The following is a 25,158-nucleotide window of genomic DNA, read 5'->3' as shown; positions in this document are numbered from 1 at the left end:
TCATTATTAGCAATTATTTTGAAACAGTAGTAGTAATAATAGTAGTAGTACTACTACTTGGAGTGAACAAAAGTTCTTCAAGTTGTTTACACAACAAAAGGAATAAGAAAATGGTTCCTTGTCCCCAGAAGACTCACAATCTAAAAAGGAGGTGGCACCAGAAATGGCCACTGCGAGAATACTATTCAGTGATAAATAGGAACAATTGCTCTCCCATTGCTAAATATATGAGAATCGCCATGTTAAAAGGTGCCTCTTTGCCTAGTTAGCAGATGTTGTGGAAGCTAATTCTGCAACAGAGCCCTGTGGTTGTCTTTGGTAGAATACATGAGGGGTTTACCATTGCCATCTCCTGTGCAGTATGAGATGATGCCTTTCAGCATCTTCCTATCTTGCTGCTGCCCGATATAGGTGTTTCCCATAGTCTGGGGAACATACAAGCGGGGATTTGAACCGGCAACCTCTTGCTCACTAGGCAAGTTACTTCCCCGCTGCGCCATGAGCAGTATATAAATATTGGTATAATTGTATTTCTCTTGCACTTTGTATTTTCTGCCAGTATCATGTTCAGGATAATAATCTGAAAAATAGTCACTGCTCAGTGAGTGGAAGAGCCATGGAGAGTACATTCAGTCAGACCAGGTAGGCAGATTCCAGTATCTTTAAGTAGGAAACATGACTACTTCTAGAAACATAAGAAATCCAGAATTATAGACAAGGCATCTGAACCATGGACAGAGCACAGGATAGCTAGATACAGGGCTAAGATTAGAAGCACTTAGCCTTACAGCTTACTCCAGTGCTGGTCATCAGCCTACTGATCTCTGAAGGTATGTGGCCTCACCTCTCTGGGAAAGGCAAGTTGAAGTGCATACTTCAAGCAATCGAGTATACTTCAAGCAATAGTGGTAAGTCTCTTTATGCATCCATTCCCATCTCTGAGTATGGTGTGACACTAAAGAGATGCTGAAGGCTATGGGACTTTATGGAGAAGAATAGCTGATATATGAGAATAGAGACTGGTTATGGGGATTGGGGATGGATTATATGATGTCTCTGGAAGGAATCCTTTGGTGGAAAAGCCCACAGAAATATCTTCTGTTATTGCTTCACATAATCTCCCTGTATTACTGAGGTTCCCATCCATGTCAGAAAGAGGAGATTTCTGTGTCTGGGTCATGGGCCATGAAGCTTAAAGATGCATTGGTACCTTCCCCATTCAGAGTGCAGAAGCTACTTATTGATATAGTTCAGTGGAGTTTCCAGTTAAAATAGTCAGGCTGGGACTATGTCTGAGGCTCTGGGAAGCTGCTGCATGTCAGGTTTGGGAGTACGGGTTTACACAGTTTCAGATATAAAATAAAGAGTATACTGAGTATAAAGCAGCCACCTATAACCTTAACCTGAAAACAGTGTTGCTAAGCAACTACAGGATGCATCCCCCAACTACCTGCTAGTTGAATTTGTTTGTTTGTTTGTTTGTTTGTTTGTTTGTTTGTTTGTTTGTTTGTTTGTTTGTTTGTTTGTTTGTTTAACTTGTATACTGCCCATACTTTAGTCTCTGGGCATTGAGGTGGGTGGGGAAGTACATCCTGAGCTTGTGCCTGCTAACTACTGTACCCTTACCCACCCCACTTCAAAATAGCTTCAGGGCCAGGGTGGGTTGAAACGTGTCTAAATCAGGTCCCTAGATGGAAGAGAATGGCAACACACAGAAGTCTCAAGTTTGAGTCCTACAGACAATTCTGCACGTTCATGTTGCATGAAATAAGTAAAACTAAGAATGTATAACTTGGTGCCGGATGGCAACCACACTGTCTAACCGAATGGCAACAACAATTGCATTCATTTATTATTGTAAGAAAGTGATGGAAAAGAATCTCCTCTATGATCCTAAATTTGAACAAATTATTCTAGACAGATACACAAAGAAGATGCTTCCTGTTGAAATGTGCTAAACCTGCCCCATCGTTTCTATAGATATTTCTGCCATCATGGACACTGCCTTTGCATGATTGGAAGAGATATGTAATTTTTGAAAATCTAGATTAAATCATTGTCACCCGTCACATGAATATAATGATCAACTATTGGTTTAATGGTGCTATTTTTCTTGCTGTTACAATTGCTACAGTAAATGGCAAATGGTGTATCATGTTCCCCATTCAACGGCATGGGGAACTTTACTTCCTAAGCAGTAAAGTGCTGCTTTCAGTCATTGTTTTGTATCACTTGATAACTGGTTTACAAAAACTTGTGCATCAAGCCACTACTACGTTTCCCCCCATCAATATGTTGATATAATTCTCAGATTTGCCACCTCTTCTCAGCACTTATCTGCAACTGCACATGGAAAGCTTTTCAGCTGGAAATCAAGAGCAGCTCCAGAGGGGAGGGATGGGAGGAAGCTTCCCTCCAGGAAAGTTGCTTGCCCTCCACCCCACATTTCTATTTCAGAAATCTAATATGTGGAACACAACTCACCCACCCATAAATGCACTCCCCCCCCTCCACAAACTCCGCTATATTTATTTATGGTGCCACCACTGCTGGAAATGGAAAGAATATTCTCTCTGTCCTGTCTTTACTTTAGCTTTAGGGAAAGAGCTTGTTTGGATTTGAATAACACAACATTCATTTCTGGTTTTGTCATCGCTCAAATGATAAAACTCTTGTATCTGACCAGCTTTAGAATGCTTGCCATCTATGCAGCTTTCTGTTGTAGCCAAACCATCAGGAAGCAGGTTCTGAATTTAAAAAGCAAAATAAAACACTCAACTACTAACTGTTAACAAGAACTTTATTGACTTTAGGAGCATGTGGGTTATTTCTACCTAGCTATTGAATTTCCTACTGAGATTGTTTAATGAGAAGCACATAAAATGAGTAACTCAGATGAATGTTATAGGCTGGGTAATCAGTGTAACGAAGCCATTCAAAACACTTAATACATACCAATCACATATTTGTGCTCTTTACAATGTAATAAAAAATCCAGTCCAGTAATGGGATAGTAATGTAGTGCTCTGACTTGGGTTCATGTGGGCCATACTTTGTCTTTGAAAACAGTCATTCTGGTAACCAGCCTGAAGGCTATATTTCCTGCTGGGCTAGGGGGAAACCAGGTAGGTAGAAATCAGGTAGGTCTTCACGTTTCCTGAAGGAATGCCTGTTCCCATATGTACCTGCCTAAGTACTGAGAGCAGTGAGAGGTCCTCTTCAGAGCCCTTCTTTTGGGGATTCCTACCTTCAGAGGTGAGGCAGGTGGAGAATGGGAAGAGGTCTCTTCAGTTACAGCTCCAGTTACTTGTGGAATTGTCGCCCCAAGGACATTCACCTGGTTGCCTACATTATTGTCCTGTGGGTGCTAGGCAAAGATCTTTTTAATTCCCCCAGGCCTTTTAGAAACAATTGTTTTAACTGATGATTTTAAACATAGTTTTAGTCCTGTTTTAATCTGCTGTGGTTTAGTACATTGTATGCGGTGTTTTAATTATTTTTATTACTTTTATTGCTCTTATTGTATACCACGTTGTGTATTTTTAACAAGGAAGTGGCTTTAAAATATCCCCAAAACAAGAGGAAAAATGTATATATCTAAAGACAGACATGGTGGCGTGGCTATAATCAGCATAATCGGCTATGGGAGTATTACATGTGGGAATTTCATCCCCTTGAAAGACAGCCGCAGAATCTTGCCAATCATTCAAGTACACTTGTCCTAATCTCTCACACCACAGTGTTATATCCTATGCATGGAAGTTTCTGTTTTTCTGTACAGAAAAATCTACTCATTTTGTTCAAGTTTTGTTCAGTGCTGTGTTATCTGGGAAGGGGGAGGGATTGATTCCTTTTCGAGTTGGTGTGGTATAGAGTTCTGGCCTTGAGCAGAGTTGGACTAGCACAGAACTGACTATTGAAATTTGGACATGCCTTCCAGCTCCTAATCCTCATTGTGCTTCTGTTTCTGGTTGTTGCCTGCCAGTTCAGGAACCCTGTTGGGTTCCTCTATTCCCCTTTGATCTCACTTCCTGTGAGTCTCTTGCGCTGGGTATTTCAACTCATCTCAAAAAGCAACATTCACATTGCAATATCTTTTTTAAAAAGTCATGTCACAAACCATCATAAGAGAAAACCATCATTCTGATGAACTTGTCGAAATGAGTTAATCTCATTATGCCCTGTGCATGGCCCCTTTCCAGTACAGCCTTTTTACTAACAATATTTTGTAATGTGTTTCATAGAAAAAATAATGCACAACAATTAATAATGCAGTATAAAATGAAAAGAATAAGGTATAAAATTAAAAGTATTGAAAAAGGAAAGATACAATGAGATATTATAAATTTTCAGCGGGGTCTAGGAAACCTGAGGAGATATGTGTTAGCATTAGGGCTGTACATGACTGCAAATATTTAGTCTGATTGGGTTGGATCTGGCACCCCAGATGTCTCTTTGGGTCTTTTTGGATCATTCAGAAAGTTGCGGTCCAGAACATTACCAACTTTTTGATCAGATGAAATCCCCATAGAAGTCTATGGGGAAAGATAAAAAATGCTGGGGGAAACCGGCTAGCCTGGGAGTTCTGAAAATGGGCATACAAGTAGGTAAGGATGGCCGGACTCTGTGTATTTAATTAAAGCTGAATCTGACAATGCATTGTTTTTAAATTAATTTTTAAATAACCTGGAAATCCCCATAGAAGTCCTTGGGGAAAGCAAAAATTGCTGGAAAAAACAATGGCAAGCCCAGGAGCTATGAAAGCTGGCGTGCAATAAGGATGGCTGGACTGTAATGTGTACTTAATTAAAATTGGATCAAACCATCCATTGTTTTGAAATTAATTTAACTAACCTGGAAATTTTACTCACAGAGAGAATGTGGAAAGAAGTGATGTAACATCTGAGGATCTCAGGGGAAGTGATGTAAAACCTGGGAAACCTTCCACTTTTTTTTCAAATTGTGAGTAAAATAAAAGGCAAAAATAGTTTAAAAATTAAGAATTAAATGTGTGGGTGGGCATATAGATATCAATAGGTAGGGGCATTTTCCCCAGCTGAGGTCTGGGGTCTGGCCCACTGTGACCAGGGATGCTTCTGCGATGGCTCACCTGGCAAAGCAGTCCATGGAGACCAAACCACACTCCTGCCCCGTGGTGGCTTGCTGCCAGGGGATAAGCACTCTCATGGGAGGGCTAGCCTACTGGGGAGGACCTTAGGCTTGACAACCTTTAGTGTTCCATCAGACTGCACACTCTTTGAGTTGAGACATCAAAAAGGGGCCCCTATTTGGCCCCCTCCTCTCCGGGGAAGCCTTTGACTTTCCCAAAGGAGAATTTGATGCTTCATGTGTCTGGGCTTTGCCGGGTGAGCAGACTGGGGAAACACCAGGACTGGGATCAGATCTATACTCTCATTAAAATTTCCCAGATTCAGACTGGCGATGCAGCATATGCAGATGTGCTGCCTTGGGGAATCACGGGAGTTGTCTGAAAACCCAGGAGTGTGGGGTTGCTGTTCCAGGCAAAAATTAAATTGATATGTTCAGATAGATGGATGGGCTGATAGAGAACCCGCTTTGACTAGTTCTTCATGGCACTCAACAATACAGGGAGAGGCGTTTCTGGGGTACCCATCCGCGCGGCTTGCTTGTGTGGAGCAACCAGGCTGGACAACATGCGCTGTCCAGCCTGCATGTGTGTCTCCATGGCCTTTGACTCTCATGAGAGAGCGGTCCACTCATGAGCAGCATACATTGTCAGCATACATGTAGATGCTCTACTTATTTTGCCACTGTAACTGCATATGCTTGTGAACATACATCTTTATCAGTGTTGTCTCTAATATTTTTCATCTGTGTGTGGAATGAGTTTTGTTCTGGGCGGCAGTATCAAAGCAGTGTGTGTGCATATGCATTTGGAGTGGGACCTTCCTGATTAAACCTGAGCGGGCTCTAAAATTAACTGAGCAGACATCAAAAAACGTGTGAGTGTGCGCACATGCACACACCTTAGAGGGAACACTAATCTTTATCGCTTCATTTTCAGAGAGCAAAGCACATAGTGCCCATCTTCCTTCCCGTCCCCTTTCTCTCCTGATTGCCGGGGGCAGGGGGAACAAGGGACAGAGTGGGAAGAGGACATAACCCCATGTGACTTTCACTTTTGACAGGCTGACAAGCTTGGGATGGGATGTGGTGGCATCCCTGCAGGCAACTACTTTATTGGATTGGAGACAGGGGGGCTTGGCAAGTGCTCAGAGAGGCGGCCAGCAAGAAGCTCCATAGGCATGGAGTGGGCATGATCCGAAATTATTATGGTTCTAGGAACAGCACAAAACCATGGTTATGGCAGTGTCCACATTCAGACATAGTGCTGCCGCCACAATACCTCAGGCTGGGACAGGGAAATAGGGATGTGCACAGAACCGGCTGGCCTGGTTTGGTTCGAGTCCAGACTGGACTCAAACCTGACCAGACCAGTTCAGTCTGGCACCCCTTCGGAAACCCCCCCCCCCCCACCGGGTTCAATTTGGTCTGGGGGGGGGTTTCGCAATTTTAAAAAAAATTTACAAAGTTTTTTTTAACTTTTAGTCCCTTCAGTGAGCTTCCTCTAGGACGCGGGGTGGGGGTCCGCGAAGGTTCCCCCACTAGCCTCAATCATCACCGCTGCGGGCCATTTGGGCCTCCGTATGTTGGCAGGGCAGCCATCTGTCCACCACTGCACATGTGCAAATGGCCTCTGCGAGGCCTGGCATGACCCAGGGTCTCGCAGAGGCCATTTGCGCATGCCTTCCTCCCCCGCAGCCTAGTGAAAGCCACCCGAAGGGGCTAAAGGTTAAAAAAAATTCCCCCCAAAAATTGCGAACCCCCACCCCCATACTGTGGTGGGGGTTGTTCCGAGGTTGGACTGAACAGGGGGTGGTTCGGTTCAACCCTGGAACCGTTGAATCGAACCACCCTCCTACTGTTCACACATTCCTACAGCGAAATGCACTACAAACCCAAAGTTCAAATTAGAGTTTGGTGAGGGAAACTGCAGTTTACTTTTGCCATGAAACTTTGTTTTCACACATTCAAATGTACACAAATTCCAACCCCTTCCCCATTTAGCTACAGTTTCATGTTGTGTGCGAATGTGGCATAGTATTGATCAAACATATGGTTTAACTCTTCTCAAGCAGATTCCAGATAGTGCCACTTGGAGAAAGTTCCTCCTTGAAATGGGAGCTATTTATGGGGTCCCCCAGGATTCCTTCTTGTCTAAAACGCTTTTTAACTTCTACATGAAATCAGTAAGGGAGATTATCAGGCGATTTATCTATTTTTCCATGGCAACTTCATCACATAATAATATGGCTAAATGTCTGCCTTTGGGCACTAATGATCTGGATGAGGAATAATAAATTGAGGCTGAAGCCGAACAAGACAGAAGTGCTCATTGTGGGGCCTATAGTTTTAAGGATGTGATAGATCTCCCTATTCTGGATGGAGGTACGCTCCCTCAGAAGGAAGAGGTACATACAGTAGCTTGGGAATGCTTCTGGTAAGACTTTGTAGTCATATCCACACAACAGATGTGTTGGACCCGAGGGAGGGAGTTCCACATTGACAGCATGGGGCTCTGACAGTCGGAACCCCGACTGAGATCCCTGCTGTCATTCCAAAACTCTGTTGGAATTTCAACATGTCTTTCAGAACCTTCTCCCTGTACTGCCCTCTTCTCTCCGGTCCCCAATCCATTTACCTGGAATGGGGGGGTGGGCAAGACACAGAGTGTGTTTGCTCGGAATGGTATGGCTTACCATCTGTCCTCTTGATCCTTGCCCAACATGGCTTATGTTATCAGGCAGTGAGGTTGTGGTAGAGGACCTGGTAGAGATTATAAATGCTTCTCAAAGGGAGGGCAGGATGCACGCTTGTCTTAAGGAGGCAATCATTAGACTACTTCTGAAGAGGCCTGCTTTGGATCTCTCAAGAGTTAAGCAACTACAAGCCTGTTTCCTACCTTCTATGGCTGTGCAAGGTGATTGAGAGGGTGGTGGCCTCCCAGCTCCAGATGATCTTGGAGGAAACTGTTTATCTAGACCTATTTCAAACTGGCTTTCGGGCAGGCTATGGGGTGGCGACTGCCTTGGTCAGCCTGATGGATGATCTCCAATTGGGAACTGACAGAGGGAGTGTGACTCTGTTGGTCCTTTTGGATCTCTTGGCGGCTTTCAATACTATTGACCATAGTATCCTCCTGGAATGTCTGAGGGAATTGGGGGTGGGAGGCATTGCTTTGTAGTGGTTCCGCTCCTACTTCAAGGGCAGATTCCAGATGGTGTCCCTTGGAGACTGTTGTTCTCCCAAATCTGAACTTTCATATGGTGTCCCTCAGGGCTCCGTATTGCCTCCAATGTTGTTTAACATCTACATGAAACCGCTGGGAGAGATCATCAGGAGATTTAGTGCAGGGTGTTATCAGTATTCTGATGACACCCAAATCTACTCCATGTCAACCTCATCAGAAGAAGGCATAATCTTCCTAAATGTCCTCCTAGAGGCAGTAATGGGCTGGATGAGGGATAACAAACTGAGGCTGAATCCAGATAAGAAGGAGGTACTTACTGTGCGTGATCGGAACTCGGGAGACGATATTGATCTGCCAGTTCCGGATGGGTTCATGCTCCCCTGGAAGGAACAGGAACCCAGTTTGGGGGTGCTTCTGGATCCGAACCTCTCCCTGGTGTCCCAGGTTGAGGTGGTGGCCAGAGGAGCCTTTTATCAGCTTTGACTGATACACCAGCTGTTTCTTGTGATAAACAACCTCAAAATGGTGGTACATATGCTGGTTACCTCTACGCTGGGTTACTGCAATGTGCTCTATGTGGGGCTGCCTTTGTACGTAGTCCGGAAACTGCAGTTGTTCCAGAATGCGTTAGCCAGGTTGGTCTCTGGGTCATCTAGGAGAGACAATATCACTCCTGTGTTGAAAGAATTACACTGGCTGCTGATACGTTTCCAGGCAAAATACAAGGTGCTGGTTATTATCTATAAAGCTCGAAACAGTTTGGACCCTGGGTATTTAAGAGAACATCTTCTTCACCATGAGACCCACCGCCTGTTGAGATCATCTAGAGAGGTTTGCCTGCAGTTCCCACCAACCCGTTTGGTGGCTACTTGGAAACGGGCCTTCTCTGTTTCTGCCCCGACTTTGGAATGCACTCCCTGTTGAAATAAGAGCCTCCCCATCTCTGACAACCTTTTAAAAGGCATTGAAGACACATTTATTCACCCGGGCTTTTAATTAAATTAATGGTTTAAATATTTAATGCTGGTTTTAAATGCTTTTCATGTTAATGTTCTTAATGTTAAAATGATTGTAATTGTTTAATTGATTTAGTTTTGATTTTAACTGTTAAATTGATATTAATTATTCTTATTTGTTGTAAACCGCCCTGAGCCATTTTGGAGGGGCGGCATATAGATCAAATAAATACATTTCATCATCTTGGGTCTGGAAAGAGCATGCAATCTGCCTTCCTATTTTGAAGCTTTGGTTTAAAAAGGCTCCTGGGACCCCGGCCCTCCAGGTTCCGGGTGCTGCAAGACTTCTGGGATTCATAGTTTTCTCTAATGCTGCTGCCGGGGCTGCTGAGGGTCCTTAGAAGGAAAACCATCCTCCTCAGTGCCCGATCTGCCCATCTGTTGCTGGGGGACAGATTCAGTCAAACTTCCCACAGGCATGTGTTTGGGAAGTCTGACTGGATGTCAGAGTTCTGTCCTGACCTGTCATGACCCACATGACAGTTTGGAGTGGGCATGCTGGCATGATGTGTTGTGTGTCATATTGTAACAGCAATATTTTGGGCCTAGCTTCTGGATACAGGCAGGGGTGGATTACCACATAGGCAGTATAAGCAGCTACCTATGGTGGCATATGCTGAGGAGCAGCATTGTGCGGGGGGAAGTTAGTTTTTTTGTTCACTTTTTTTCCACTTCGCACAGTAGGAATGACGGTGAGACCTCCGCCCACCTCTCAAATCATCACAGGTGAGGTTGGGCACTGGAGGCAGGCAGCAAGAGACGGCTGTGAAAGAGCTCCTCACTCAGGCCCGCCTTCCTTGCAGATGACCCAGATTGGGTGATTTTGGCCTGTTTGGGGCTCTCACTGCCATCCCTACTGTGCCACCGCCACACAGCGTCAGCCCCCCCACCCATGTCCCCTTAGCCTTTCCCATGGAGCAGCAAATATTTGGCTACCTATGGGCAGCAGAAAGCTTAATCTGCCCCTGGGTAACAACAGAGTTGATCATTTAGAACAGAACAGAACTTTATTACGGTCGTAGACCGATATACTGTACAAGAAATACAAACAATTCATCGTGTAAATAAAATTTAAAAAGAAGAGAAAAAAATATATAAACTACTTATGAAATGCAAATCGGGTTTTGCAGATTATAAAACAAAACCTGGGCACTATATTTATATTTTTTTCATCTGGGTTAAGTAATAAAAACTTCAAATAAAAATCATCAGAGTGTCCTAAAAACTTAGACAATAAGGGGGGCGATTAATCTCAAGTGGGCTTCCTTAAAAAAATCACAATGTAAAATTGAATGTGTACTGGTCTCCACTTGGCCAGAACCACAAGGGCAGAGTGGGCAGGGAAAGAAGAAGTTCATTCGTCAATTATGGTGCAAAATGACGAATGACCAGAGAATCCACTACCATTGTTCATCTTTGTTCATTCATAATCTTTGGTGCAAAATGATGAATGACCAGAGAATCCACTATCAACAAAATCCAGTACTCCATAGGCTTGTGGTTTTGGGGGTGGTTGGCACCCCATGTGCCAACCACCTATGGGGTACTGGAGTTTGTTGTTTCAAAATCCTATGGGGTACCTAATTTTGTTGTTACAAAATCCACTATTTTGTTGATAGTGGATTCTCTGGTCATTCATCATTTTGCACCAAAGATGATGAATGAACAAAGATGAACAATGATAGTAGATTCTCTGGTTGTTCATCATTTTGCACCAAAGTTGATTAATTTTGCACCAAAAATTGATGAATTTTGCACCATTTTGCACCAAAGTTGATGAATACCACAACCTGCTCTGGTCCACCCTGCTGCCCCCATGTGGAGCTATGGGACTGCTGAATCCCCATTACTCCCTATAGGGAAAAGCTTAAAGATGCACAAAACTCAGAAATTTGAACACCCCTTTGCCCAATTTCTTTTAAATTTGGGTGGTAGCTTCCACCTATTGGTCACTACCACCCAACCCACTGTGGCCACAAAATGGTGGTCCAAATCTATGAATTTTTTTCAGGTCTGAATCTGGGTGATTTGTTTTGTACCCGAATCTGGGCAACTGAGCACAGCAGCAATTTGTTCTGTCTACAAATCTTCCAAATAAGCTAGATTTGGGTACAGATCGTTTTGTACCCAGATCGATTTGCACATCCCTAGTGCACATGCTGGTAACTTCTAAGCTTGACTACTGCAATGCAATCTATATAGGATTGCCTTTTGTCAATGTTAGTACAAAAATATTAGTATATAATTTGGCAGCCAGGTTGGTCTCTCAGAGAGACAATATTACTCCTGTTTTAAAATCATTGCATTATCTGCCATTATATTCCGATTGATATACACAGTGCTGGTATTCTGATTGATATACAAACAACTTTACAGTTCTAAATGGTTCGAATCCAGGTAGAATGCCTAAAATTCTGTATGGTCTGCTCCTTCAATTAAGGTCATCCGGGCAGGTACACTTGTAGTTGCCACCAGATAATATGAGACTTGGGACTGAGTCTTCTCTGTTATGGCCCCTAACCTTTGGAACGTACTCTCTGTTGAGATACAAGGAGTAACATATTTGGCCTTTAAGACAGTCTTGAAAACACATTGTTTTACTTGGGCTTTTAGCTGACGTTTTAAACTGTGTGGGGGGTTTTTTAACTGTTTGGATTGCTTTTAAATATTTATAACTGCTGATATTGTAAACCACCACAAGATCTGAGGATTGGTGGTATATAAATATAATAAATAAACCATTGAAATTATCTTAAGCAGGCCAAATATCCATCAAGATGAAGAGTCGTATTTTCCACAAAACATACCTTATTGATTTCAGTTCCCATAGTAATATATTCCTCCTGCAATGCTGCATATCAGAACTGTAAACGTTAAAGCTGAAAGGGACATTTGAGTAATCTTGTACAGCCCTTTGTGAACCCAAGGCTGTTCCTGGCAGCAAACTCTCCAGTGTTTTGTCTGGTCTATGTGTAAATGATTCAGGCACTGAGTAATCAATGAAAGTCCAGGTTTTCTATTCCCCCATGTCCCCAATATGAGGAGTTTTAGCCCCATACAATGATAGTGAGTCATTTTTCTGTCATCCACTAAATCAGCATTTATTTGGCAACAGTAGCTTTTGGTTAACCACCGCAGCAGTTACTAGTACAGCAGAGGGAGTAAAACAACATATTGTTGTCTGCCGTATGGAATAGTTCCTTTGAAATATTACCTTGCTAGCTATAAGGTATTTGCTTTTTAACATGTAGCGGGGAAGTATCTCTATTCTAGTAAAGGAACCAGCTAAAGAACTGACATAGTCAAGGTATAGCCTCTAAAATGATATCTTGCTTAGAACTGAAGCATGTTCATAGGCCATGGAGACTGGACTGAATGGACGTGTGGAATCTTAAAAGTCAGGCAAACATCCATTTCCTTTTGCTGAGCTCAAATTCAGCAATAAACTAATGTGCAAAGATGAACTAGATGTCGAAAAGCAGCTTTTTTCATTTATAAGATTTTCACTAGGTTTTAAGATGAGAAGATGCTTCAGATCTTAAGGTAAAACCATTTGAATATATTTCATTATATGCATGGAATAACTTCTTAAACTTCAGCTTGTTATATCTTACAATCATCATGTATATGTTTTCTTTTCTTTTGTTGAAATATGCATCATTTGGGAGAGATTGCTGGATGTGATGGTTCCTGCTATTACCATTGCCTGGCTGGATTCTAGGATTGCTTGGCTAGTTTTTCGGGCTAAGATACAATAGAGCAGAATTTCTGACTAATAGTCATAAGGTTCTGATGCAATTTTCTTTACATGGTCAGATAGACTTGAATGGGATGATGTGAAAGGAGTGCACCTGAAACCAGAATGACAATAATTCTTATGAAAAGGTTTTATATAAATGAATCATTTTCATTTTTATCAAAATGAAACCAAAAAAAAGTTGCAATGTTAACATCTTTGAATGTGCTTTAGAGGCAAAGATATAGATATAGAGGGTGTTATCTGCCAATGTGTTGCACTACCTCTGTTTTCTCCCATGGTTCCTCATTCTTGCCATTCTTCATTTCCCCATGTGATATGCCTTGTAACTCAAAGAAGATGTGTTGCATTCTCATAAAAATCTAGTCCCTGCAATACAAGAGATGCCCCATTGATCATAAAGATGTAGGAGGACTTTTATTTTCAAAGGAAATGCAGGCAGACTTGCTGCAGTTCTTTACTAGAAACTGTCAGTGTGTCACTAGGTATTTTGTAATTAACTCTGCTAGAACACAGTGAGGACCAAGATTCTGAGCTTTTTAGAAGTATGGCCATTTCTTGTCAGTAGAACTGCTTTCTCTTAAAAAGTTCCTGCCTGGTTGTATGAGGTGATTCCTGCAGTGACCATTGCTGCCCCACTATATCTTAACCTTTCTTTCAGATGTTCTGAGACCATTGACTGAATTCAGAGCTAACCATAATTTCACTGATAGTAAGTGAAACAAGTTGTTCTGGTAAGAACTAATCTGCCTACTTTCCTTTCATTATAATCTATAATCTCTATATGCCACTCACTACAACTGTGTCAAATTTGGTTCAAGTTTCTTAGGCGGTCCACAAGTTAGCCCACTTGTGCCTCAACCGTTCACATCTGCCATCTTGAATCAGGGTGCATGACATTATTACAAATTATGCCCTTGAGGGGTCCCTGTGTGTCCCTACAGCTGTAGCAAATTTGGTTCAAATCCATGAAGTGGTTCACAAGTTAGCCCACTTGTGCCTCAAACATTCATGTGTTTGCCATCTTGAATTGGGGTGGATGACATTATCATAAACTCCGCCACTGAGGCATCCCAATGTGCCCCTAAAACTGTACCAAATTTGTTTCAAATTGTTTAGGTGTTCCACAGGTTAGCCACTTGCATCTCAAACATTCACATATCCACCATCTTGAATTGGGGTGGATGGCATCATGACAAACTACACCATTGAGTTGTTACTATGTGTCAACTATGTTTGGTACACTACAACTGTACCAAATGTGGTTCAAATTGGTTAGGTGGTTCACAAGTTAGCCTTAGTCCACTTGTGCCTCAAACATTCATGCGTCCACCATCTTGAATTGTGGTGGATGACATCATCACAAAATGTAAAAATAATCTTAACCGCCTTGATACTATTTTAATGAAAGGCGGTATAAAAATGTAACAATAAATAAATAAACTGCGCCTATGAGGTGTCCCTATGTGTTCCTACAACTGTGCCCAATTTGGTTCCTATTACTCCAGAAAGTGCTTAGTTGATTGGGACACACATGGACACATGCACACACACAATGCCAGGTGATCTCATAAGTTTTTTTTCCTTAAGGAAAGTAGGAGAATAAAGTCAGCACTCTCTGGCTGCATTCGGACATAATACCAAACCTTAGGTAAATGTGCTAGAGCAGGGATTCTCAAACTTGGGTCCTCAGGTGTTATTGGACTTCAACTCCCATAATCCCTAGCCTCAGTGGCCTTTGCTTGAGGATTATGGGAGCTGAAGTCCAATAACACCTGAGGACCCAAGTTTGAGAATCACTGTGCTAGAGGTTCAAGTTTGTGGTGTTCCAAATGTGTGAAAACCACGGTTTCATCACCCAGACACGGGTCCATTTTTGCTCCCAAACCTGAATTTGAGCCTTTGGTTTGTTGTGAGTTTCCTTCTGAAATCTGAAGTAAGAAAGCGGCATTGTGTCATCCGAATTCTGCTGCTGCTGTAATGTGGAAGTTCTTCCCACTACCCTTGTGTGGAAGCTCCTCCCACTACCATTGAGAGCTCAGCTCAGAGCAGCCTAGAAATGTGTCAGTTCTAGGGTGGCCATGTTTCTCACTGGCCGTCTCTCAGAGCCACTGCTTGCAAAAGGGACACCACATCCCTGCAGTTCCTGCATTTAAAGGGAAAGAAACCCATTGGTGAATTCTTGCTTCCCCCTGCATCTTGTGGGCCTCCCTAGGGGTGTGCAATTTGGTATTTTTGGTGTTTCGGTTCGGACCCAAACCGAAACACCTCCATTCTGTTCTGTGCCCGAATTTTGCTCACCTGAATCACCCCCGATTCGGTTCGGATTCGGATTTACCCGAATCCTAATCTGAATCGATTCGGGTAAGAAAAATGGGTCCTGGGGGCAAAAGTGTGGGGTGGGGTGATAGTGCCTAATGGGTGGAGGCTACCACCCCAATTGCAGAGTGATTGGGCAGAGGGCTGATTTTTGGTGAATTTCTGAAGTTTCCGTGTTTTTAAGGTTTTCCCCCATTAGGTAGAATGGGGGGTGTATCGCTTCAAGTCGGGGGGAAAGGGGTGGCCTAGAGCGGTGTGGGGTTGGTGGTAGTGCCGGGTAGGGGCAAGGAAGCTACCTGAATTTTTTCAAAGGATTTGGGCAGAGGGCTGATTTTTGGTTAATTGTTTTAGTTCATGTCTTTAAGGTTTAGATTCTATGATAGCAAATTAGAGTGGATTCATGGTGTGTCATTGAAAATCTCATTTGCTATCATAGACTCCACACTCAGAATACCTCAGAAACAATAGAACCCTGTACGCCATGGGTTAGAAACCCATGGGGGTGGTTGGCACCCTATGTGCACTACACCACCACTCGCTCTGGGCCACCCCAGCACCCCCCAAGTGCACTTATGGGGCTGCTGAAAGCTCCATTCTAATATAACTTATGAGGAAAAACCTTAAAGACGCGTAAACTTCAACAATTAACCAAAAATCAGCCCTCTGCCCAAATCCTTTGAAAAAATTCACCAAAAATCAGCCCTCTGCCCAATCACTCTGCAATTGGGGTGGTAGCCTCCACCCATTAGGAACTACCACCCCACCCCACTCTTCTGGCCCAGATCCCAGTTTCTGCCCCGATCTGCCCCAAAGACACTAAAACTTCCGAAATTCACAAAAATCAGCCCTTTGCCCAATCCCTCTGCAATTTGGGTGGTAACCTCCACCCATTAGGCACTACCACCCCACCCCACTCTTTTGGCCCCAGGACCTTTTCAATTAAACTAAAAGGAAAGCAATTTCTGCATTGAAATCAATGGAGGCAAAAAGGCGGGAAATTCAAAGAGATGTCAAACTGAAAATGCAGGGGGAAGAAGAAGACAAGGCTGGCACTTTTCTAGGGCACAAAAAGGAGACCCGAAACACCCGAAAAATTCAGACCCAAAACAGGGGTGATTCGTTTCGGGTCCGAAAATTATCGGGTCTCATCATGGGTAATTTGGTTCGGCTCCGAATCACCCGAAATTGGTCGTTTCGGGCACAGATCATTCTGTGCCCGAAACGTTTTGCACATCCCTAGGCCTCCCTTGTCCAACCACAATAAAAGGAAGGGATGTCAAGATGGGGACAACAAGTTAGGTCTCCAGCAATTCAGGACTGCAATGATTTGCACACAAACACATGAAGCCCTGGTAACACAAGAAATTGAACAACTAGATTATTTTCCCATGCACATATACCAGGCCGTTGGGGGAGTACACCACAGCACTTATCAGAAATAACAATGTGTCAACCCCATGCACAGTGGGGTTCCCATCAAAGCTATATTAGGGAAACACCTGCAGAAACCCCAGGCATGATAACTTTCCTGCAGTCCAGTCAATTAAAGAGACATGTCACCCCACAAATCTGTTATCTGCACCTTCATTGTATCAACAGTGGGATGTGTGCTGGGAGGTGGTGGAAGGCTAATTTTTCTGTCAGGTTTTCTGTGGCACTTCTCGTGTGCTGCAATTTGAAAAACAAGAGTTCCAAGGGTCTTGATGGGCAAAGCCTGACTTGCTCTGAAGAAGGGGGTGGTTAGTTTCTTGTGTGTTTAGAACCAAGAAGGGTTGAGGATTGGATTTCTTGAGCAAGCTGCAATGCATACCTTTGTGCATTGCCTGGCATGCAGGATCTTTACTTAGAATTACCATAGAAATTGTTTTGACAGCTTCCATCTGGGGAAGAAGAAGAGGCACAGGCGCAAAGAACCCCTTTCATTTGAACAGGGTAACCCTAAGTTTGAGTGAAAAGAAAGGCCTTGGGTTTTTTCAGTGATCCTGTTCTATTTTTTTGCACTGGTTTGTAGGGGAAATCCAGCCCCTTCCCTTGGGGTGAAAGCATGCAGCCTTAGCTCTTGAGTGGAGCCATCCAATGGGTCAAAGGGATTGGGTTGGAAAGCCTTGTGTGATGATAGAACATGTAATAGATGTTTTTGCCCTTCACTCTCTCATGAGAGTGCATGGCAATGGAGACATGCACGTAGGCCATAGGACTGTTGCTACCCAGCTCACTTGCTCCTTCCATGCAAGCCCCAGGTGAGGGTCTCTCAACGACACCTTTCCCGGTTCTGGCAACTTCCATGAACCAAGAGTGTGAGCATTCCCTCTGACAGTCTGGTCTCCCTGTAACACATATCCATCCCCCCACCACACTTTTTTTTTTTTGCCCTGTACACAGAGGTGTATCTAGGGAAAATAGCGCCAAGGGCAAGCACTTAAATTGTGCCCCCTGTCCAAACATCTGACACCCATCTTTCAGATAACTTTTCCATAGTATCAGCTGAAAAATACAAGTCAAGCTCGTCAATCTTATAATATTTCAAAAACTATTTAGCAGTGGACATAGTCAGACAAAAATTGCTGGAAAACTACAAATTTCAGTATGCTAGGGCTCATGAAATACCCAAATACTATGTGGAGGTGTACTTGGAAAACTAAATAGAAGTGCCTGTCTAATTCTCTACTATGCATTGTAGCATCACTAAATGGAGAATTTGACTTTTCCCAGATACTCTACTATGCATTGTAGCATCACTAAATGGAGAATTTGACTTTTCCCAGATACTCTGAAAATAATTAAAGGATATGCAGAGTAAATTGTGTCACTGCTTGGAATATATTCTAGTATTTCAGAAAGACAGTTAAAATGAGAGAAAGAGAGCAAGAAACTCCCAGTGGGCCTTAATACTAAGGATTTCACACTGATTCGAAGACAAACTCACCATTAATAGCCATATTATTAAGATATCACATTTAACTCACTAAATATATGTACAGTGACTTATATTATATTAAATTAAAATTTCTTTTTACCTGTAGCCCCTTTGGGGGGCTTCCTAAAGGCTGTGGGGGGGTCTGCAAAGGTTTCCCCTCCCCCTGCTGGCCTCTAGGGCCTCGCAGGGACCATTTGAGCATGTGCGGTGGCCATTTTAAAAAATAATTTTCTTTTTAAAAAATGGCCGCTGAAAACAAAATGGCCACTGCACATGCTCAAATGGCCTTTGCGAGGCCTGGCCTGGCCTAGGGCCTCACAGAGGCCATTTGAGCATGTGCGGTGGCCTTTTTGTTTTCAGCTGCCATTTTAAAAAATATATATTTTTAGAAAATGGCTCCCCCCCTTCAAGTGGTGCCTGGGGCACGTGCCCTGCCTGCCTCACCCTAGATATGCTGTACAGTCACATGGCTAGCTAGAGATTGCTCTAATCCACAAGTCCCCTGCCTGGGATGCCTCTTGGTGGCCAATTTACATATGTCGCAGTGCAACAGCTGAGCCTCTTTAGTTCTGGTTCTAGGATCCATCCCTAGATGTAACTAACTATGCCCACCTGAAACTACCCAGACACATTAAGTGGACTGGATTCCTTCGAAATCTGGAAGGGTTGAGTGGAGAGGGCAAGGTCCAGAGTATATAAGTTCTATTATTAGCCAGACATACCAGGAGCCTCACATCAGCAGTGGGGGGAGCTATAATTGGAAGGCCTACCACATGAAAGTGCAGTCCAACAGAGAGCTGAAGCACACAATGCCTCTGTTATTCCTTGGACTGTCCCTCACATGAAAGGGTTAATCCCTGGCCAGCATGGGGGCAAGAGTGCTTCCTGGACTGATTGGCCTGCAGGTCATCCAAGATCATCCTTTGTCACGGTGAACCGAACCCCAGGATCCTTTTCCTGCCCTCTGTGTCTATTGTCTATTTAAGCAAGCTTTTAATTAATTTTAAGTTGTTTTAAAGTGGTTTTAGAATATCTGTGTTACTTTAATTGTTCTAATTTGTATTTCTGTGTTATAATTTGTGTAAACTGCCATGATACACTTGTTTTGGCAGTATATGAATGCATTAAATAATTAATTTTAAACAATCCATATAAGTGTTGCCGATCAGGGTTAAAATGAAACTAGGACACTCCTACAGTCATTTTGATAATTTATAATAATAGTCTTCAAAATGAATTTAGATACATATCCATTTTCATTTTAATCAGCGGTGGCAATGGGCACACAGGACACTGGGGATGGAATTAAACCCAAGCAGGGGGACTCATAGCCTTGTCTCCAGGGGCGTGATAAGGGGGGCAGGGGGGCACGTGCCCTGGGTGCCACTTGGTGGGGGGCGCCACAAAGTGCCCCCGCCTATCCCCTGCCTTGGCCCTTTCCCCCTATTTTTTTTAATTTTTTTTTTTTTTTTTTGGAAAAAAAAAAACCCTCCCCTATCCCTCCGACGTGCTGCGTGATTTGCCAGTTGCGAGATTTGTCCGGGCGGGGCTCCTGGAGAGCGGAAGCAGAGTCCATTGCAGCGGTGGAAGGGTTAAAACTACGGAGCTTTCCTCCCTCCCTGTTGGCAGCCCCGCCCACTCCCAGCAGCTGCTGGTTCTCCTGAGCTCTGCCTCGTGCTCCACCCTCCTTAGTATGCAGCCAGTCACGGCACAACCAGTGACCATGTGGATGTTGGAGAGAGAGCTGGGGGTTAGCTCATGTGCTGACTCAGTCTGAGTAAGTAAACTGCTCTGAAAATGAAATGTCCGTTGTTGTTGCTAAGGCAGAGTTATCGCCCAAGAAGTCAAGCCACCCACCCCATTGCAAGGAAACTGGACCCTGCAGGAGCAGCGTTTAAGAAGCGGCTGCCAGTTGGTTTCACTCTTTGTGCTTCTCTGCCTTTGCCAAAGGAGCAAGAACTGCATGCAGTATTGTCTATTAAATAAAAAATGGGGCGGGGGGCATGGGGGTTAAGAACCGGTATCAGACTCAGACTACATCTGAAGTAAGGAAAAAACAAACCCCATTTATTTATTTATATTTTTAAAGCACACAGCATTCTGGCAATATCAAACAGCCTTGATTTTTAAATATACCTTGCCTCCTCCACCCCCTTATAATTGAAACCTCTGTATATATAATTTTCTGGAATCCATTTTTTTCCATGTGAGGAAAGAACCGCTTTCCAGTTTGCAGCCCTGATCCCCTGTGTGTTTCCTTCTCGGGAGGAAACTGAAAGCAGACGGGGCTACTCCCATGTTTATCTGCAATCTAGGTGCTGTTAGTTGGGGAACCAGTCTGATTGAAGTGAAGGTTGGTAGTGAAGGGGGAAATGTGTAGTGTGGTGCCTACGCATGCCTCTTGGGGCTGGGCTGCTGCCGTCTTTCTTTGTCCTCTCCGCGCATTTCCAGCCCATTTGGGAGCGTGCCTTCTTTGGGAGCACTGGGGCAGGCTGAGGGGAAAGCATGCAAGCTTGTTGCATCGTGCCCTTTTTTCTCTGAAGTGCCTGTCCGTGTGCAAGTGGAAGGGGTGAAGGGCTTTGTGTCCAGGCAGCGAGCAATTGGTAACCTTCTTCTTGGATCCCCTCGCTTCCTACCTTGCTTTTTGAGTTTACAAGTTTGGAGAAAGCAGGGGATTTCATACAAAACCACCAGCAGCTAATTGGAAAAGTCATTCCAGCTCCATTGTCTGCAATTAGTCTTGCTAAACTACTAAACCCAAACTAGCCGGTTTGAGGTTTATTTATTCATTTCCATTCCTTTTGCATTAACAAACAGACATCGAATCAGGCTGAAACTTTTCCAGAGCTTAGTTCATGCTTGGTTTAGGGCTGTCAGCCTGCTCTGAACAGGAGCACTTTATATGATGTGTATGTGATATCTATCTATCTATCTATCTATCTATCTATCTATCTATCTATTCACATGCACGCGCACACACACGAACACAATATAGTGGGGGAAAGGCTGCCCAGATTATTTAAAGGTTAAAGGTTTATTTAAAGGTTATTCAAAAAACACCAACAACCTCTGTGTGACTTCCCCATCCCCACCCCATGTATGTTTAAATTCAGATTGATTTTTTTTTAAATGGGGCTCATTAGTAGATGGCAGAACAATGACTCTTGTATTGCTACATTAATTTTGTATTTGTTGGTGGGGAAGGTGGGATCTAATTGTACTAAAATAGCTGGGATTTCAGACTTTGAAAGTGCCTGCCTTTAACTTGTGTGATGCTTAAAAAAAAAAAAAAACCACTTGTAAGAATTCAGCCCCAGAAATGTTGCTTGACTTGTATTTTTGAGCTGATATTATAGCAAAGTTATCTGAAAGATGTGTGTCAGATTTTCCGGCGCTATTTTCCCTAGATATGCCTTGGGGGGGGGGCAATTTCAGTGCTTGCCCCGGGCGCCGTTTTCCCTAGTTACGCCTCTGCTTGTCTCAACTCTGAAGCCCAGATTAATTGTATGTTAGAACCAGCTTTTAAGAGATGTCTATGTGAGTGGATTCTGTAGAATTCAGAAATGGACTGAAGTGGAACGTGGCGGTAAGAGAGGTCTCTGCCAACCTGTGTGAGAGTGTGACTGCATATGCATGTGCATTTTCTTTCCATTATCTCCAAGATTAGTAGATCTTTTATTGCACTTGTGGCTCTGTGAAAGGAACATCTCCTTGCATGCAAGCTGGCTTTTGGTAATTTCCTAGCAGATACTACCTATTATGGCATTGCAATTTATGTAAGTCATACTGTGAAAAACATCCCTGATTGCTTTTGCTTTGATTCGCAGTTTTCTCCATGTAAGATCTGCTAGGAAAAAGTTTAAGAAACAATAAGTGGAAAATAAGTATGGGTAATGAGATGTGTTTTCTCTGTGAATTTGTTCAATAATATTTGGTGTGTTTTGCCACATTTGCAAAAGAAAGGAAACATCAGGAATTCAACATTCATATGCTACAAATTGCCATGAAGGAGCAGTGGGATCTCTGGGTGAACATTTAGAACATTACACACGTAACCACTTAATACCATTCTTTCACCATTCTAACTGTTAAGAGGAAAATTACTACTATCCTTAGCTTGGTTTCCTTACTGATGATTGGAAACGAAATGGCTTCCCACCCCACCTATTATATTTGTTGTTTTTGTACAGAGAGCCTGTGTGATGTTGTGGTTAGAGTTTTGGACTAGGACTAGGGAGGCTGGGGTTCAAATTCCCATTCAGCGATGAAGATCACTGGGTGACTTTGGGCCAGTCACACATCTCTTTGCCTGGCCTATCTCACAGGGTTGTTGTGAGGATGAATAATCTAATACTATATCAAATATGTACGTCCATGTTTTGTACTTGTCTGTGCTCAGAAGTAGGGGTGTGCACAAAACTGATTTGCCCGGTTTGGTTCGAGTCTGAACCAGACTTGCATAGAACTGGGCATATTCGGTTTGGTGCACCCCCAAACACCTCCGGCTTGACTTTTAATCCCTTTTAAAAGATTTCACTGCCGGGGGTGGGGGCTTCTGCAGCTACAGGGGATCTCTGGTGGTTCCCCCTTCCCACACTGGCCTCCGCCGGTCTTAAAATGGCCCCGTTTGGGTGGTTTTCGGTCCATTCTGGGCCTCTGTGTACTGGCAGAGGCCATTTTGGAGGCCGCCATGCATGCACAATGACCATCTGCAGACCCATAGATGGTCATTGTGCATGCACAGCGGTCTCCAAAATGGCCACTGCCTGTACACAGAGGCCCAGAATGGGCCGAACACCGCCCAAACTGGGCTGTTTCAAGACCGGGGGAGGTCAGCATGAAGCAGGGGGACCCACCAGAGACCCTCCGCAGCAGCAGCACCCAGAGGTGGTGAGCCCTTTATTATTTATTTATTTTTAATATTCAAACCCCCAAATTGGCCCAAGCTGGGTGAGGTGTGTGTGGCTCAACCTTGAGCTGAACTGATGCTGGTCTGGCTTGATGTCGAACTGGCTCAAGGTCAAGCCAGTTTGCATGTCCCTACTCAGAAGCAAACCTCTCAGTGCCTTGTGATTTAATCAGCTCAGCCAGGTGAAATGACTTTATTTGATATGGAAATCTCAGCTACACAAAATAAACCAATTTATTGTTGATCGCCTCTTCTTCGAGTGTCAGATGTTCATAATCAAGCCTGGATAAGACCAGGTTTTTCAGAAACTCAGAGGACATTTGAGGGAGAGTACTTTTTAGGAAGTACTAAAAACAAGGAGGAGCTTGGGAAATGAATACATTTGTGCCCAGGGCTTGCCTTTATGAAGGAGGCATGCTCCAGAAAAGACTATCTTACTCCTGGCCTGGACATGAATTCTGAGCTCCTCTAAGATTTGGATCTGCCATAGAAATTCCATCAATCACATGGATGGTAAGGGATAGCATGGTGCATTACTTCCCTGCTTCTATTGCTCCCTTTGCTCAAATATTATATAAGTGGATGCTGGCTTGTTTATGCAATAAGACAGACAATCTATTAGCCTTGATGTTTAACAAACTATTTTTATGCCTTTGCAACACCTTCTTTATTCCTTTTCATTGATTTAACAGGAGTGCCTCCTGGTCTTGGACATGGTTCACTATGTTTCAATTAAAATGAAATACATATGTCTGTTTCTTGCAGGGTTTGTTTCAAGCAGCTGGAATATGGTGCCATGAAAGAGTCTGTCATCCATGACAAGTTGGGATTATCATGATCGAATACTCCATTTTGATTTTAACCAGTGGCCAAGAGCTTTGTATGGTCAACAGCAAGGACTGGACTTTTAAAGACAGTATAACAGGTAAAATTTCCCTGGTATCTATTGGCTTCCTGACACCTTTATAAGGCTTTAAAAAGAACTCTAAATATTGATTCCGTTACATATTGCTTTCAGTTTCTTTTCCTTATTGGATGTGGCAGATGGCTTGACATAAAAGTTAGGTTTTTACTGTGCAATCTCAAACAACCATGTGTAATTTAATGGGTCCTTCTATGCTTGAGATGTCCAAAGGTTAAAATGAAAACACACATAAAGGTATAATAAAATTAGTCACATAACTCAGAATGACAGAATGGAACACAGACTGTTCAGACATGATATTTACTGTCTTGCTCAGACAATGACAAAGTAAATACTCATTTAGCCATAAAAAACCACATTAGATTTGCCAGCATAGAAGAGTTGCAAAAGCAATCACATTTGTGTTCTTTTTATATCCCCCTCAAACCTCCCTTGTACAAACACAGATTTGAAGAGTGCATTTCAATTTCAGATCCACCTTCACTAGATCACATTTTTTCCTCTTCTGAAAGTGAACAATACCCATTTTCCTTGCTGTCTCCCTTTACCATGTTGGCGATTCTCACTCCATTCTTCCTCATCCCCTTTTCCTCCAATATTAAAACATTCCCTAGGAGAAATCATGAAAGTCCTTTCAAAATAATGATGGTTATTTTAGCACTGAGTGGTAATCATGGCTTCAGGGTTTTCACTCAAAGCCATGACATTGCGGGGGGAAATGCTGTTTGAAAACTAGACAGATAATTTGGTAATTTCCAGCCTAGGACATTTCAGAAAATATCTATGATTTTTGAGAGTTTTGGTGCAATAGCACTTCTGAAAATTTGGACTGTATTTTCCTAAATATGAGAGAGGAAATACATCAGCCCTTGTCTGTTTTGTAAAGGTTTCTGTATGGAGAAGCACATAAGGTTTCCAAGGTCTTACAGGCTTGGAGCAAGGCTCCTTGAATGGTGTGGCTCCCTATTGGGCAGGGTGGAGTGCATAGGTGGAGATTTGCAAAGACAATAGAGTCTACAGCC

At 43.2% G+C, this 25,158-nt stretch overlaps 1 protein-coding gene across 13 annotated transcripts in view; it reads left to right on the top strand.

The window, feature by feature from the left end:
- LINGO2 (leucine rich repeat and Ig domain containing 2) overlaps positions 1-25,158 on the top strand; it is a 937,252-nt gene that overhangs the window by 660,878 nt on the left and 251,216 nt on the right. For 11 of the 13 annotated variants that reach the window (XM_053298208.1, XM_053298207.1, XM_053298206.1 and 8 more), the window contains one exon: positions 23,977-24,136. The gene's annotated coding sequence lies outside the window, so the exon portion shown is untranslated. Of the gene's footprint in view, positions 1-4,885; positions 4,963-20,008; positions 20,080-23,976; positions 24,137-25,158 lie in introns of those variants that run through there. The other 2 variants (XM_053298215.1, XM_053298212.1) reach the window with 2 other exon arrangements.

Source organism: Hemicordylus capensis, chromosome 2 (assembly GCF_027244095.1).
Source record: "Hemicordylus capensis ecotype Gifberg chromosome 2, rHemCap1.1.pri, whole genome shotgun sequence".
NCBI lineage: Eukaryota > Metazoa > Chordata > Lepidosauria > Squamata > Cordylidae > Hemicordylus > Hemicordylus capensis.
The sequence above is the reverse complement of the archived record's forward strand: the minus strand, read 5'-3'. Positions and strand labels throughout refer to the sequence as shown.